Below are 13,940 nucleotides of genomic sequence, written 5' to 3' on the forward strand. Positions count from 1 at the left end.
GTTAGAGTGTTTTACTTGTTTTAAGGGTTTTGGTCCTAAATGATCTCAGTAAAATATTACAACTTGTTGCTGAGATTGTATGACCTATATTGAGTAAAAAATGCTTGAAACTAGAATATTAACTGATGCAAATCTGTGTCATTAACACTCACAAGTATAAAACTACCTTTTTAAAGTAATAATTTCTTACTTCATGCCTGAAAAAAAAAATCATGATGCCGAGCGCATATCATTATGTTAAGATAATGGCACTAGCATTTGCTTAATTTAAGAATATTTTTCAACATATTGAGAAAAAAGGTCACATTTTTTTCTACCAAGAAAAGTGCACTTGTTAGTGAGAATATACTTATTTTAAGGTATTTTTTGGGTTCATTGAGGTTAGCTAATTTTACTTGTTTTGGAAAGTCTTGACAAGCTGAATTTTCTTGTTCTATTGGCAGATAATTTTGCTTATTTCAAATAAAATGCCCCTAATTTTTTTTATTTTTTTTATTGTTTTTGAACACTGACTTTTTGCAGTGTGGGGACATTTGGATCAAAACATTTTTCTTATTTGTTTCTTTATTTTTTGCAGAAAAATGCATTTAATTTCCTTTAAATCTTAATTAGTTTCCTAATAGGTGATGATAAAGCATACAAATCTACATTACTGCTCGGGGTGTCTCGATAAAACTACTTTCCATACAAAACTAATATTGGAGCCTCAAGTATTGGCCGATACTGATGTTGATCGCATATGATATCAGCACCAATAATAGTAAATACTTGTGTTATTTTGTAGTGTTCAATGATCAGAAAGACTTTCTTGATCAAGTAAAATTACTCAGAGAACAATAGTAGGACTGAGGAACCCTAACCTGTGAAGTGAAATAGTAGTCAATAGTGTTCAAAATAATTAAAGGGAAACATTATCACAATTTCAGAAGAGTTAAAACCATTAAAAATCAGTTCCCAGTGGCTTATTTTATTTTTCGAAGTTTTTTTTCAAAATTTTACCCATCACGCAATATCCCTAAAAAAAGCTTCAAAGTGCCTGATTTTAACCATCGTTATAAACACCCGTCCATTTTCCTGTGACGTCACATAGTGATGCCAATACAAACAAACATGGCGGATAGAACAGCAAGCTATAGCGACATTAGCTCGGATTCAGACTCGGATTTCAGCGGCTTAAGCGATTCAACAGATTACGCATGTATTGAAACGGATGGTTGTAGTGTGGAGGCAGGTAGCGAAAACGAAATTGAAGAAGAAACTGAAGCTATTGAGCCATATCGGTTTGAACCGTATGCAAGCGAAACCGACGAAAAGGACACGACAGCCAGCGACACGGGAGAAAGCGAGGACGAATTCGGCAATCGCCTTCTAACCAACGATTGGTATATGTTTGTTTGGCATTAAAGGAAACTAACAACTATGAACTAGGTTTACAGCATATGAAATACATTTGGCAACAACATGCACTTTGAGAGTGCAGACAGCCCAATTTTCATCAATTAATATATTCTGTAGACATACCCTCATCCGCTCTCTTTTCCTGAAAGCTGATCTGTTCAGTTTTGGAGTTGATGTCAGCAGGCCAGGGAAGCTAAGGTCGATATTCTTCTCTTGATCATCTTCGGTGGCATAAGGGACGGTGTGAGCCAAGACATCCAGGGGGTTTAGCTCGCTCGTCTGCGGGAACAAACTGCCGCCATTGCTTGCCGTGCTACCGAGTCCCTTTGTCCCTGAATTGCTCACACACTCCGGCAGATTCAATGGAGGTCTGGCGGCAGATTTCTTTGACTTTATCGTTGGAAATGCATCTGCTTTGAGTGTCGCAGGATATCCACACATTCTTGCCATCTCTGTCGTAGCATAGCTTTTGTCGGTAAAGTGTGCGGAACAAACGTCCAATTTCTTGCCACTTTCGCATCTTTGGGCCACTGGTGCAACTTGAATCCGTGCCTGTTCGTGTTGTTACACCCTCCGACAACACACCGACGAGGCATGATGTCTCCAAGGTACGGAAAACAGTCCAAAAAACGGAAAATAACAGAGCTAATTTGACTCGGTGTTTGAGAAAATGGCGGATTGCTTCCCGATGTGACGTCACGTTGTGACGTCATCGCTCCGAGAGCGAATACTAGAAAGGCGTTTAATTCGCCAAAATTCACCCATTTAGAGTTCGGAAATCGGTTAAAAAAATATATGGTCTTTTTTCTGCCACATCAAGGTATATATTGACGCTTACATAGGTCTGATGATAATGTTCCCCTCTAAATACATTGAGGTAATGACACTAAGTAGTGTGTAAGTGTAAATAATATGCAAATATAATTATTACTTGGTTTCATATTGTTGTGTTTTATACTGCAATGTTGTTCAAGGAAGAACATACGCCTAGCTTGCGTGCTATTGTGTGCTTAGCTGTTGTGTAGCTCATAGTAGCTTAGACCCTACCAATTTGTATCTTTTTGTAAATGACCACTAAAATATTGAAGAATATTTACCGTATTTTCCGGACAACAAAGTGCACCGGTATGAAAGACGCACCCACAACATTTTTTAAGAAAATTAAATGTTTCCGTATATAAGCCGCACCAGACTATAAGCCGCAGATACACTATATTGCCAAAAGTGTTTGGCCCCCTGCCTTGACTCACATATGAACTTGAAGTGCCATCCCATTTGTCAGGTTCAAACACTGATGACATATATTAAACAAGACAAGAAGCAAAGAATCAAACAGAGACAAAATTCAATTTGGACTCAATTGAGGAGAGACGCCAGGACACTGTACTTTTGCACAATCTCCAGCACGCTCTGGCGAAAGATTGTACAACTCCTCCTTTATAAGACTTTCTCTGACCACATGACCACAGCTGCTTCCAGAAGGGAAGTGGGTCGTAAACAGCATTGCCTTTGCTTACGGAACAGTTCAAAAGAAAAGGTTGTAAACAAGTTCAAAAAGACATTCGTAAAACAGTTGAAAAAGGAGGTTCAAAAAGAGGTCGTTTGGAAATTGGGCAGATACTGCCTTCTCTCCGCTTTGTAGTCCTTGGGTCAAAATAACATCCTCCTGTTGATTACCATACATGAAAGAAAACATGAACACCTTCATCTTGCTTCCCCCCCTACACAGTGGAGTTTTACGAGCCTTCTTCTTGGTTGGTTTCAAAGACAGCTTTTGCTTCTCACCGGGCAGTCAAATATAACACAAAGTTTTTGTGATAACTTAGAAACAATTATTCTAACACCATTCCTAACCCATAGGGTTCAATATAATGTGGGTCCACCTTTTGCAGCTATTACAGCTTCAACTCTCCTGGGAAGGCTGTCCACGAGGTTGCGGAGTGTGTTTATAGAAATGTTCCACCATTCTTCCAAAAGCGCAATGGTGAGGTCACACACTGATGTTGGTCGAGAAGGCCTGGCTCTCAGTCTCCGTTCTAATTCATCCCAAAGGTGTTCTATCGGGGTTCAGGTCAGGACTCTGTGCAAGCCAGTCAGGTTAATTCCCACCAGACTCTGTCATCCATGTCTTTATGGACTTTGCTTCGTGCACAGTCATGTTGGAAGAGGAAGGGACCCACTCCAAACTGTTCCCACATGTTTGGGAGCATGAAATTGTCCAAAATGTTTTGGTATCCTGGAGCATTCAAAGTTCCTTTCACTGGAACTAAGAGGCCAAACCCAACTCCTGAAAAACAACCCCACACCATGATTCCTCCTCCACCAAATTTCACACTCGGCACAATGCAGTCCGAAATGTAGCGTTCTCCTGGCAACCTCCAAACCCAGACTGGTCCATCAGATTGCCAGATGCAAAAGCGTGATTCATCACTCCAGAGAAGACGTCTGTACTGCTCTAGAGTCCAATGGCGACGTGCTTTACACCACTGCATCCGACGCTTCACATTGGACTTGGTGATGTATGGCTTAGATGCAGCTGCTCGGCCATGGCAAACCCATTCCATGAAGCTCTCTTTGCACTATGCGCTTCAGCATCCCCTGACCCCTCTCTGTCAGTTTACGTGGCCTACCACTTCGTGGCTGAGTTGCTGTTGTTCCCACACTCTTCACTTTTCTTATAATAAAGCCCACAGTTGACTTTGGAATATTTAGGAGCGAGGAAATTTCACGACTGGATTTGTTGCACAGGTGGCATCCTATGACAGTTCTTTCACAAATGTTTGTAGAAACAGTCTCCATGCCTATGTGCTTGGTTTTATACACCTGTGGCCGGGCCAAGTGATTAGTACACCCGATTCTCATCATTTGGATGGGTGGCCAAATACTTTTGGCAATATAGTGTATATACGCTAGGAAATTAGTTATTTACATAAATATTTCGTAAATGTTTATTTACATACTTTAATTGCTTCCAAATGGTGTCCCGGCAGTAAAACGGTTGATTAAACAAAACAGAAGTCATCGTCATGGACTGTGGAAGCTCACTCTCCAATCAGCTAAACAGACTCAATAACTCCACGGTGACAATTTGGTGAATTTACCGAGGACTTTGTGAAACTGAAACAATACAAAAATAATACCATTGTTATTAATACAAACCCAAACTTGTAGACGTGTAAGCATATTAGCTAATGATTACTTAATTACTTTACGATCGCATGTAGAAATATGCATGAAAACACTCCGACGAACATCACACATGGGCCCAATTGTTTTAGTCATTTTGTGAAACTTGGAGTGATGAAAGAAGAAGAATTTCAAACAGAAAGGCTATGGACGGTTTTAATTCTGGTTTGAATGTTCAACTCGTAGCATCTGTATACTGAGCGAACTCTTTGAAAAGATTCCGCCATAGCACAAACAATAACAAACACTTTTTTTCAGGTTTAATGAAAACTATTCAACACAAAAGATCGTGGCAATTAGCGGAAAAAAATCCATAAATTAACAGCACCGTTTTATAAGCTGCAGGGTTCAAAGTGTAGGGGGTAAAAAGTGACGGCCCCTTTTGTAAAGCCCCTAACAAGTAAGGTGGAAATAAGATCCACAAAATATGCAAGGTTAGTTCAGTGTTCATAGTCCTATTTTTAAAAAGATGGAACGTCCTTTGGAAAGATGAAGAAAGGCAATATGCTGTGTTAGGCACCAGCATCACAGCAATAAACAAGAATATCAAAGACTTATGAGAAAAGATGGAAGATCAAACAGGAGTTGTGTCTGCGTAAAGGACGTGCTTGGATTACTTGTCACACTGAAAGAGTAACTTGGTTACAAGGCTAAAGAAGCTTGTCACAGAAGAAAAGACAAGACGATTCTTTGTTGTACAGACTGATAATGGCCCAAAACCAGCTTGTCCAAAAAAAAAAAAAGATTTATTGGATTAGAACATTAAAACAAAACTAGAATTTGCAATTCCAGTAGTAATAGGGTAAATGACCTCGCGGAACTGATATGCTGGAATGCCCAGGGTGAGTGGAGTGTGTGGATGTTCGAATCGGTTGAGAAATGTGGGATTCGGAGAATTTTGTATATTGCCCTTTCATTTTCAGTGGTGGGAAATTCCTGGTAATTCCGGGTAATCCACATACTCAGTGGCCTAGTGGTTAGAGTGTCCGCCCTGAGATCGGTAGGTCGTGAATTCAAACCCCGGCCGAGTCATACCAAAGACTATTAAAATGGGACCCATTACCACTCAGCATCAAGGGTTGGAATTGGGGGTTAAATCACCAAAAATTATTCCCGGGCGCGGCACCGCTGCTGCCCACTGCTCCCCACTGCTCCCCTCACCTCCCAGGGGGTAGAACAAGGAGATGGGTCAAATGCAGAGGACAAGTTTCACCCGACCTAGTGTGTGTGTGACAATCATTGGTACTTTAACTTTAACTTTTAATCAAGGAATTTTTGAAACCAGGAAACATGCTGACTTTAATACCGAGAGCGAGTGGATTGTGTGGATAAAAGGGACAAGCGGTAGAAAATGGATGGATGAATGTCAACAGGGAGAAAATTACCGGAAAACCGTGAATTTTGGGACATGGAGAAACATGTTTTGCGTTAGATCAGTGGTTCTTAACCTGGGTTCGATCGAACCCTAGGGGTTCTGTGAGTATTTTTTTGAAAGAGTCCCCTAAACTTCATTTTTTTACCTGCAAAAGTCAAACTGAGGCACCCAACAAAAACGTGCGACTAAAGGTGGCAGCATTGAATCAAAAACCTGTCTCGAGCGCAAAATCGGAGCAATAATTGTACAGGAACCAAACTTTACTTTAACTTTTAATTTTAGTTGTGTTCCAGTTAAAAGATTGGTATGTAAAATAATACGTGCGGCTCAAACACATGGGGAAATCTTGAAGGTAAAACCTAATAATAGACAATGTCTTTGTAGTGTAATTTATTTAATTATTGATATTAGTATTATATCAACATATTATTTTCTGTCATTATCTGACATGTTGTACATTTGTTAGTGTTTCTACCTTCTATGTTTGTTCCACTTACTGTTTTGGTTATGTCTTGCAGAGACTTCACTGTTTTTTTAAGCACTGTTCTCCACACCAGCTCCTGATTAGTGATCGGGGCACTCCCCTGCCTCTGATCACTAATCAGGAGGGTTTATCTGTCAGTGTTGCCTTCCTTGCGACATTGATTTTGTTCTCGTTTGATTAATATTCATGGGGTGCCTCTTTGATTTTTTTTCCCCCCTACATAGTCCCAATTAAAAGACATTCCTATCTGCACTTCGCCTACAGTCTCTACATCTTGGGGTCACACCATTATAAACCATGCATCACAATGGAAAACAACACAAAAAAGTCAAATAAATAGCTAAACAAATGTGTGGAGGTAATCCTTTACACTGATGCTCACTTAGCACAAGATTTGCTGAGGTTTGACATGACTAGTGATGTGCGGATTGTTACTGAAATATTATCGATTTAAAATCAAAATATTGATACTGTAGATATTTGTGATAATGTGTATAATTAACAGGAAAACATTGTAAAAAGTAATGAAACTTGTGAATGATCAAGGCTGAATGCTTTTGTTTTAATATTTAGAACGTTCACGTTAATATGTTCATGTAACTGAATTGTGACTTTTTATTCTGATAGTAGTTCTTATTAATTAATTTATTTTAATACTTTAATTATGTTAATTATTTTTCCCTATTTTATGGCGTGTCTCCTGTTTTATCCTGTATTAGTTTGGCTATATAATTATTCACGCCACTACCTTAATATACTTAAGAGTTTGAAATAGATATATAATAATAACATATATATATATATATATATATATATATATATATAAATATATATATATATATATATATATATATATATATATATATATATATATATATATATATATATATATATATATATATATATATAGTAATACATTTAATATTAAATATATAATAATGTAATGATAAGAATAAGACTACAAATAATTAAACACATACTATATAATAAATAAGAACAATAATTAACTGTATTCTTTATACAAACCCCAAAACCAGTGAAGTTGGCACGTTGTGTGAATGGTAAATAAAAACAGAATACAATGATTTGCAAATCCTTTTTAACCTATATTCAATTGAATAGACTGCAAAGACAAGATACTTAACGTCTAAACTGGAAAACTTTATTTTTTGCATATATTAGCTAATTTGAAATGTGATGCCTGCAACATGTTTAAAAAAAGCTGGCACAATGGCAAAAAAGACTGCGAAAGTAGAGGAATACTCATCAAACAAATATTTGGAACATCCCACAGGTGAACAAGCAAATTGGGAACAGGTGGGTGCCATGATTGGGTATAAAAGCAGCTTCCATGAAATGCTCAGTCATTCACAAACAAGGATGGGGCGAGGGTCACCACTTTGTCAACAAAAGCGTGAGCAAATTGTCCAACAGTTTAAGAACAACATTTCTCAACCAGCTATTGCAAGGAATTTAGGGATTTCACCATCTACGATCTTTAATATCATCAAAACCAATGCCCAGGAGCTTCGGTCCCTCAGGCGGTACTGCATCAAGAAGCGACATCAGTGTGTAAAGGATATCATCACATGGGCTCAGGAACATTTCAGAAAACCAGTTTGTCGCTACATCTGTAAGTGCAAGTTAAAACTCTACTAAACAAAGCGACAGCCATTTATCAACAACACCCAGAAACGCCGCTGGTTTCGCTGGGCCTGAGCTAATATAAGATGGACTGATGCAAAGTGGAAAAGTGTTCTGTGATTTGACGAGTCCACATTTCAAATTGTTTTTGGAAACCGTGGGCGTCGTGTCCTCTGGAAAAAAGATGAAAAGAACCATCCGGATTGTTATAGGTGCAAAGTTTAAAAGCCAGCATCTGTGATGGTATGTGGGTGTATTAGTGCCCAAGACAAGGGTAATTTACACATCTGTGAAGGCACCATTAATGCTGAAAGGTACATACAGGTTTTGGAGCAACATATGTTGCCATCCAAGCAACGTTATATTGGACGCCCCTGCTTATTTCAGCAGGACAATGCCAAGCCACGTGTTACAACAGCGTGGCTTCATAGTAAAAGAGTGCGGGTACTAGACTGACCTGCCTGTAGTCCAGACCTGTCTCCCATTGAAAATGTGTGGCGCATTATGAAGCCTAAAATACCACAACGGAGACTGTTGAACAACCTAAGCTGTACATCAAGCAAGAATGGGAAAGCATTCCACCTGAAAAGCTTAAAAAATGGGTCTCCTCAGTTCACAAACGTATACTGAGTGTTGTTAAAAGGAAAGGCCATGTAACACTTCTAGGGCATTCTGCTTTTACAGAAGTTTATTAATCAGCAATTTATTTATCATGAACACATTTCAGTTTGATCAATTCTTTTTTTTTTTTTTCCAACAGTTTAGTAGGCAACACTGAAGGCTTTTTTTTTTTTTTGCCATGTTTTCAATGGAAAGTTGATAGCAACCATTCTACCTGCGCCTATTTTTACTAATTTGTGTGCGGGGTGTTGATGGATCCTCTCGCCGGAAGAGTCGCATGGATGAGGTGAGAGGGCTCTGACGTGTAATTATTTTCATTTTGGTGACAATGTGGGGTTGCTCTGCATTTGCCTCAGCCACTGTGACAGCTCACTATCTTCCGGCAATGGTAATGGGCGTCAGGTGCTCATTATAGGGTGGCAATGACACATCAGCAAGACAGCCTAAAAATAACTGAAACATTTCCCTGGCTACATGTCACATGGGGAAATACAGTAGAGCGTGTTGTCACTAGCAGAAGTTCACACGAGTCAGAAAAAGTTAACTGGATTAATCTAACGGTCACGATCAGCAATTAAAAAAAGCAACATGCTCCACGGTAACAATAAACCTCTGTCGAGTTGGTTTGTCAACAGTCTTGAGGTACAAAAATATGTTGTTATGCAGACAGTCAGAGATATTCAATTCAATTGTTTTGGAGGCCAAATATCCAGAAAGCCATTAGTCTTATTTTGTATATTTGATTTTTTTTTTTTTTGGTCTATTGATTTGTCCGAGTTACAGGTCCTTCTGCAAAACTAGTCAAAAATAATTTGTTTTTAGGAACTTGCTGCAAAAATGTTATTTTACACATTTTTTTAGCCAAACACTGAGCAGGCCACCAGTTGAATAGCCCAAATGATGAAAAGGAGAGGACCTAAGATTGAACCTTGAGGAACGCCACTACTATAACTAAATAAGTTGAACAAATTAAATAAGTAAGTAAGCTACAGTAACACCTTACCGTAAATTTTTGACTATTAGCCACTACTTTTTTCCTACACTTTGAACCCTGCGGCTTATACTGTAAGACAGCGCGGCTAGTTTATAGATTTTTCAAGCAAAATCACTGAGAGGGAGTTTTATTGTTTGTGATATGGCGCAAACAATAAAATTCACTCGGTGCACGTGCTGGAATTTCCTTCCGTTTAGTGCTTTCAACAACCAGAAGGACGGACAGTCAGGGTGTGGAGGGGGGCGTGGCCTGCGGGCCTGTTGCGGAACGGGGTGTGCCAGGACCGGCCTCGAAGACAGCGACGGGTGAGTAGAACCATGTTATCTAATCACCTGTTGCCTTTATTAGCAGCAGCCGGCATGAGACAAGTGGTTGGAGTTGGAGGGGCTGCTGAGCGGACGCAGGAGAGAAAGACATTTTGCTGGAAAGCAAAAGCTTCTGCACATTTATGAAAATAAAACAGTGTCATACCCTGAATTCCGGGCTCTCCTGGCAGTGTGTGGTGGTCCGGAGAACCCACTAGAGGGCAACTTCTACACAGGGATATTCAATTAAATTGTTTTGGAGGCCAAATATCCAGAAAGCTATTAGTCTTATTTTGTATATTTGATTTTTTTTTTTTTTGGTCTATTTAGTTATAGGTCCTTCTGCAAAAAAAAAACTAGTCAAAATAATTTGTTTTTAGGAACTTGCTGCAAAAATGTGATTTTACACGTTTTTTTTAACCCAACACTGAACAGGGCACCAGTTGAATAACCCAAATGATGAAAAGGAGAGGACCTAAGATTGAACCTTGAGGAACACTACTAGTATAACTAAAGAAGTTGAACAAATGAAATAAGTAAATAAGCTACAGCAACACCTTATTGTAAATTTTTTCCTACACTTTGAACCCTTCGGTTTTTACTGTAAGACAGAGCGGCTAGTTTATATTGTTTATACAGCAGCTCAATTAGGAGCCTTTGTTTGCTTACTTACTAATACAATACAAGTTGTCTAGTATGTTCACTATTTTATTTAAGGACAACGTTGTAATAATAAAGATATGTTTGATGTACCCTAAGATTGTTTGTTAAAATAAGGCCAATAATGCAATTTTTTTGTGGTCCCCTTTATTTAGAAGATTATCGAAACACATTTTGGTACCGGTACCGATACCAAAATATTGGTATCGGGACAACACTATGAGTCTGTTTAGCTGATTGGAGAACTAGGCTCCGCAGCAAGTGGGTCCATGACAATGACTTTTGTTTTGTTTCATCCTCCTTATGTTCATGCTTAAAAATATAAGGTTCTGGATCATTTGCCCCAAAGTAGTTGTTGTTGGATCTCATCAAGTCTGCCATGATTAGTCGAAGTTAACTGTGGAAATAATCTGAAAAAAACATTCAAGTATTGAAAAACATGGAAATTCCAAACAGATGTCTAAGATTGGAACCAAGGGTTTTGGTCTTGAGCGAGAAACATTCAAATGTTCCACCATCCTCCCCATCGCTGAGGCAATTATGTAATATTGGTATCGGGACAACACTATAAATCTGTTTAGCTGATTGGAGAACTTTGTTCCGCAGCTAGTGGGTCCATGACAATGACTTTTGTTTTGTTTCATCCTCCTTATATTCAGGCTTAAAAATAAAAGGTTCTGGATCATTTGTCCCAAAGTAGTTGTTGCATCTCATCAAGTCTGCCATAATTAGTCGAAGTTGACTGTGGAAATAATCTGAAAAAACATTCAAGCATTGAAAAACATGCAAATTCCAAACAGATGTCTAAGATTGGAACACAGGGTTTTGGTCTTGAGCGAGAAACATTCTAATGTTCCATCATCCTCCCCATCGCAGAGGCAATTATGTAATTTTGGTATCGGGGCAACACTATGAATCTGTTTAGCTGATTGGAGAACTTTGTTCCGCAGCTAGTGGGTCCATGACAATGACTTTTGTTTTGTTTCATCCTCCTTATATGCAGGCTTAAAAATATAAGGTTCTGGATCATTTGTCCCAAAGTAGTTGTTGCATCTCATCAAGTCTGCCATGATTAGTCGAAGTTGACTGTGGAAATAATCTGAAAAAACATTCAAGCATTGAAAAACATGCAAATTCCAAACAGATGTCTAAGATTGGAACCCAGGGTTTTGGTCTTGAGCGAGAAACATTCTAATGTTCCATCATCCTCCCCATCGCAGAGGCAATTATGTAATTTTGGTATCGGGGCAACACTATGAATCTGTTTAGCTGATTGGAGAACTTTGTTCCGCAGCTAGTGGGTCCATGACAATGACTTTTGTTTTGTTTCATCCTCCTTATATTCAGGCTTAAAAATATAAGGTTCTGGATCATTTGTCCCAAAGTAGTTGTTGTTGCATTTCATCAAGTCTGCCATGATTAGTCGAAGTTAACTGTGGAAATAATCTGAAAAAAACATTCAAGTATTGAAAAACATGGAAATTCCAAACAGATGTCTAAGATTGGAACCAAGGGTTTTGGTCTTGAGCGACAACATTCTAATGTTCCATCATCCTCCCTATCGCAGAGGCAATTATGTAATATTGGTATCAGGACAACACTATGAATCTGTTTAGCTGATTGGAGAACTCTGTTCCGCAGCTAGTGGGTCCATGACAATGACTTTTGTTTTGTTTCATCCTCCTTATATGCTGGCTTAAAAATATAAGGTTCTGGATCATTTGTACCAAAGTAGTTGTTGATGCATTTCATCAAGTCTGCCATGATTAGTCAAAGTTAACTGTGGAAATAATCTGAAAAAAACATTCATACATTGAAAAACATGCAAATTCCAAACAGATGTCTAAGATTGGAACCAAGGGTTTTGGTCTTGAGTGAGAAACATTCTAATGCTCCACCATCCTCCCCATCGCAGAGGCAATTATGTAATATTGGTATCAGGACAACACTATGAATCTGTTTAGCTGATTGGAGAACTAGGTCCCGCAGCTAGTGGGTCCATGACAATGACTTTTGTTTTGTTTCATCTTCCTTATATGCAGGCTTAAAATTAAAAGGTTCTGGATCATTTGTCCCAAAGTAGTTGTTGTTGGATCTCATCAAGTCTGCCATGATTAGTCGAAGTTAACTGTGGAAATAATCTGAAAAAAACATTCAAGTATTGAAAAACATGGAAATTCCAAACAGATGTCTAAGATTGGAACCAAGGGTTTTGGTCTTGAGCGAGAAACATTCCTAATGTTCCATCATCCTCCCCATCGCAGAGGCAATTATGTAATATTATGAGAAGATACATTTACATTATTTCGTAAAACGATTGGAATGGGGGCACTCATTTGGAATACAGACATGTACAGTACTTGATGGAACCCTTTAGTTGCATATATTTGTTTGCGTAAAGCTCCATACTGCAGGAAAGCGTTACAACGGGAATTGAATGTGGAACTGCTGTGCATTAGCAATTTGTTTTGTGGGTCCTTTTTATTCCTGGTTCCCATCAAAAACAGAAATGCGGTGTAGTTAGAGACGCGACTAATTTTCCACTTGTTTCATCACTGTCACGATTTGATAAACGCACCTGCATAAACAGACGAGCAGATGCTATGAAGTGAATTGCGAGCGCTGCTCAGCCAATTTGTATTGTGTTCGACATTGTTGTGCGAAAGTGTTTGTTTTCCACACTTTGACAGATATTAACAAATGACCAACGGAGCTCAATAAATGTCCCCGTTCCAATTATTTTTGAATAAATGTTGTTTTTGTTCAATTCAAAGCACATGAGTGGTAGTCAACACAAACGGCTGTCAAGATGAGTATTTTCAAATATGGAATATAATTATCAAAAATGATAGTTTTAAACAAGAATACTTTGTGTAACATCACAGATATTTTTTAAGACTTCAAGAAAACATGTGTTTCACTTGGTCTGTGGTAGAGAATTGGCCTTTAAAGGGGCCCAGTTATGAAACAAACCTATTGGTACCTGTTTTTGGGATCTGCATAGGTACCGGTACCAAAATCATTTCTATACTTTTCAGTACTTTTTGATACTTTTCTAAATAAAGGGGACCACAAAAAAGTTGCATTAGTGGCTTTATTTAAAAAAATCTTAGTGTACATTAAACATATGTTTCTTATTGCAAGTTTGTCCTTAAATAAAATAGTCAACTTGTCTTTTAGTAGTAAGTAAACAAACAAATACTCCTAATTTAGCTGCTGACATATGCAGTAACATAGTGTGTCATTTTCCATTTTATTATTTTGTCAAGAACA

This window comes from Nerophis lumbriciformis, linkage group LG31 (assembly GCF_033978685.3).
Source record: "Nerophis lumbriciformis linkage group LG31, RoL_Nlum_v2.1, whole genome shotgun sequence".
NCBI classification, from domain to species: domain Eukaryota; kingdom Metazoa; phylum Chordata; class Actinopteri; order Syngnathiformes; family Syngnathidae; genus Nerophis; species Nerophis lumbriciformis.